The following is a 4,890-nucleotide window of genomic DNA, read 5'->3' on the forward strand; positions in this document are numbered from 1 at the left end:
GTCCATGTAAATGACAGGTATTTAATTTTTTTAAGTTTTTAATGTTGCAAGAAAAAGTATTGCGATTACTCCGTGAGGTTATAATGCAAATTTTAACGTGGAATCCGAATTTCAACAATTTAAAAGTTGATCTTGCTTTTTTGTTTTTAGTTTTTTAAAAAGGAACCAAAGGGGTACTCCGTGGGATATTTAAGTGTACTTTGTACAGGTTCCTTTCGGTTCCTTCGGTCCGCCAGGATAGTGCCCTTCATTCATTTACCATTAACATGTTTTCTACAATGCGCGATATTTCAATTAACTACATGAGCCTAATGAATCAGAATCATTCAATTTCAATTTATTAATTTTTTTCCGTAGATAAATCGAAACTTCTTCATCGCCTTTTCTTCTTTTGCCAGCCAGGGGCGGACCCAGAAAAATATTCCCGGTTGGGGGGGGGGGTAAAAATATATATGTATATCCCATGCATAACTTAGCAGCGTCGGCCTTTAATACGAAAGGCCAAAAATTGGGGGAGGGGGTTAACCCCCTAAACACCTCCCCTGGATCCGCCAGTCTGCCGCCAGCAAAGTATCCGTTGATGCATATACTCTAATGCATGAGACTTATCTGCTGTTTTCTTTATTTATTATTATTTTTGGATTTGTATTTCTATGTATCATTTTCTATTACCTAAACGCCCTTTTTTGGGTAGATTTCGTGATATACATCTTCTTTAATTAAGAGTCTCAATCCTCGCTGATCCTCTAAAAAATCGTACTTCTTCTTGTTTTCATCAAATTTTCCAATATTTCTATGAACAGCATTAAAAAGCAGTTGCATATGAATAGTGAATTGTTTTTGTTTATTCTTCTGCAATTTAATCTTTTAATTTTTGTGCTGGTTTAACACCTTATATTATCTACGTAAAACTTAGATCTATTTTACTACGCACTATACTGTAAACTTATGGAAATGGAGAATTTGCTCCATATATCAATTATATTTTTCGAAACTATTTTTGCACTTAACTAGATTAGCTTTTTCAAGAGTTATGTGATGGTAAAAGAAAATTCTGAATGTCTGATATACAGTTGGCAAATCATTGTAGAGTACATTTGATTATAGTACCTCAATTAACCAAATACTGTTTGTAGGATTTTGTTCAGATTCTTTCGTAGTCACTTTTTCTCAGTAATGTACCTTAGAATAGCAAACAGTAGGTACAAGAAGTTTAAACTATATTTAAAACTTTTCGCTAATAAATAAAGGGACAAATAGTTATGTGATCAACTTACCTCAGATTCAGACATGCGATTTGACATTACTTCTGATAAATATATTTTTGTTAACAAGTGACCTTGGAAACTTTTACACCATTTTCATTTAAAAGAGACATTCTAAAAAATAACTGAATAATTACTGTGATTATGTGTAATATATTTTAAATTATAATTATTCAAATAAAAAATGTCCAATAAACCAAGAATGTTCGATTAATTTTAAGCATTCTATAGATAAAATGGTTAACACTTGTTTTTTCCTTGTGTTATTCTTAATGCTGACAGGGGATCTCTAAAGATTAGCCGATCGGCTTCTCCTTTCACATTCACACAATTATATAGACGTCAAAAGGTTCCAACATAACGTGTGGCTGCTTAGATTTGATGAAATAATTTTTTTGCCTAATAAAGTAAGTCACTCTATTGAACGGGTTAAAAATTGAATATTTTAAACTAAAACAATATTTGAATAGGATTTAAAATCAAACTAAGGCGTTTAATGATGAAACTATCAATTTTTAACTTTTAAATCAGCAAACAGTTTAATTATAGTTAATCAACTTGAAACGTTTTTTATCCAAATTTCCAATTTCGAACGCTTTTAAATTCTAATTGTTTTAGTCTTCAGTGTAGAATTTTAAGATGTTTTAAATTGAGAACGTATGTTTAAAAATTAAAACGTTGAATTGAAAATTTGAAAAATTGAACTTAACATTTAAAAACAGATGTTTTATCCAGCAAAATTTTTTGTTCAGAAATATTTTATTTATACAGAAATGATAGGGTACAAAAAAAGGAGGTGGGTTTGTGATTGCATTGCGTAAAAACTTGAAATCGAGTGAAATTAACTTATGCCAATAACTCGAATCTCCTTATTCTTGGGGATTTCAATGTCTCTAAATACTTAAGCTACCAGAAATGGGGGAATTATTATTTAAAATCGGGAATGCTTAAGGGATTTCGTGCCATTTTCGATATGAAATAATATAACTACACAGAAAATGTTACAGGTAGATTTTTGGACTTGATGTTTTCGAATATGGAGAGCGAGGTGCTCCATGCCTCAATCAAATAACAATCTATCATATACCAGTGCATAGTTTGGTATCAATAACATTATCAGAAGAAATTAAAAAAAATGTGATCTATCTGGCTTATATGTTTATTTAGTAGTTATAGATACTGGAATAACAATTCGGAATTCCTAAAAGAACAAATAATATAGTACTGAGACAAGTACTGAAACTAAAAATTAAATAAGTTTATCAGATGTATATAGAAAATATCGAAAACAATATTAATGAACATCCTAGCAATGTCTGGTGTTTTGTCAATAAAACGGGAGGGAATTACTCACTTCCAAACTAAATTATCCACGACGGAGAGATAATCAAAGAGAAAATCAACATAATTATGGCTTTTGCGGAATATTTCGCCAGTGTATATAATAGAAAAAATCAAATGAATAGTCACGACATCGGGCGTAATTTCAACACATTCCATCATAGTTGCCTATCAGAACCTTGCCTCCTAACAACTGAGAAAGTAAAGAAAGGAGCTTCAAACCTAGTTTTCTTATTAGCAACTGTGCAGTTGCACTAGCCGAAACTTAAAAAAAAAATATAACCTAGCACTAATAACAGGTAAATTCCCCTCGAAGTGAAAACCAGCTGAAGTTTTACCGATGTATATGGCTGTCAAAAAGTCTGATTTAACTAATGATCGACCAATTTCTATTATCAAATTTTGCAAAGGTCTTTGAAATGGCATATACCTTCAATTATTTCGGAATTTCAACACGGCTTCATGCCCAAGCAATTATGCATAATTAATTTAACTTATTTTAGAGAATTTATTATTTTAGCTCTGCAAAGTGCGAAACAAGTAGATGTCATATTTGCAAATTTATCGAAGGCTTTTGAGAAAATAGACCATAAGATTATGAAAATAAAACTAGCTCCGACATGCTTACTGACAAACTTAGCAATACCATAGTTAAACTGTCTAGATAATAGACGAACATAGAGTTCAAAATGGCGGAACTGCATCTGATTATTATACACTTTCATTTGGAGTTCCTCAAGGGTCAAACTTAGTGTCTCCAATTTTCATCATATACATTAACGATATAGCTAAAAACATTAAATCGTTTATTCTCATCTTCGCGGATGACATTTAAATCTTTTTTGACGATCGTTTCTATATTGTCGAACATACTCGTTTTATTGCTGCTGCAACAGCCAAATCATTAGGATTTGTAATCAGATCGTGCAAGAATTTTTAAAAACCTACACTCAAAAAAATGTCTGGTTAAATTAACCAGAATTCTGGTTAGACAGATAAACGTTTATTTTTCGGCCTGCTGGCCTTAAAAAAATTGACTTGCTTACACTTCCATTTTTTTACAGAATTTTCTTACAACTACGTCTTACAAAGTACTATCCATCCACACCTTATAACTAATCCGCTCGCTCCTATAGCCTAACCTTTCTCGTTGCGCCTCACCTCGCACGCATTTCGCTCTTTTGTCGCTATGCCTCGCATTACCAGCCTATGCCTCCGCGGCTAACACCTAATACTTAACTACTATTTACAATATTTACATTTCTCTTACATCTACTTCCTGTCCATTAATATGCCATTAATATTTTTTCTGGCTGAAATAGCCAGAATTCTGGTTAAATTAACCAGAAATTCTTATTAAAACAATAAGTATTCTAATTACGTTAACCAGAAACAATATTAAGGGCATATTTAACCATAATTGTTGTTGATTTAATCAGACATTGTTTTAGTGTAGTACTCTGACAACCCTGTTTAATAGCTTCGTACGATCGCGGCTTAAATACACTGCGCAAGTTTGGAACCCGATTTTTTGATAGTATGGGAATAAATTGGAAATAATCCAAAAAAGATTTTTGAAGTATCTTATTTAAAAACTGAAGGCGTATTTCCAACGCGAGGCTTAAACTATCAAGAAATCAGATTCTCCCTTCTTATTGGGCAGCCTCCAATTCAAAGTACCTAAACAATCAACCAGATAGGATGTACCATTCTACATACCAATATCAAATTCTTCTATGGGATTCAATTCACCTATTTTTGTAATGTGTAATAATCTGAACTTAATGCATCTATGAGCTGAAAGCCTAAATGATAATTTACACGTTACCGAAAACACATTCATGGGCAACCTACTTCCATATTCGAGGGTGAATCAAATATTAACCGGAATTCTTTTTTAATATTTATTTATTTATAAAACAATACAAAAATACTATTGATTATTTTTCTACATAGTCTCCTTCACGCTCTACACATTTTTCCAGCGGTTTGGAAGCTTGTTAATTCCTTGTTCGTAGAAACTTTGAGGTCGAGTCATCAACCAATTGCGCACGAATTCCTCAACATCTTGATCGTTGTCAAATCGCAATTCTCCAAGTGCATCTTTCATGGGCGCAAACAAATGATAGTCACAGGGTGACTAATCTGGGCTGTATGGAGGATGCTCAAGGCTTTCCCAATGAATATCCTCCAGTTTTTGTTTCGTTTCACCCGCCGTATGTGGCCTGGCATTGTCATGAAGAAGGATGACGTTTCTGATGGGGTTACCGCGTCTTTTGCTTCT

The sequence above is a fragment of the Belonocnema kinseyi genome, chromosome 5 (genome assembly GCF_010883055.1).
Source record: "Belonocnema kinseyi isolate 2016_QV_RU_SX_M_011 chromosome 5, B_treatae_v1, whole genome shotgun sequence".
Classification (NCBI taxonomy): domain Eukaryota; kingdom Metazoa; phylum Arthropoda; class Insecta; order Hymenoptera; family Cynipidae; genus Belonocnema; species Belonocnema kinseyi.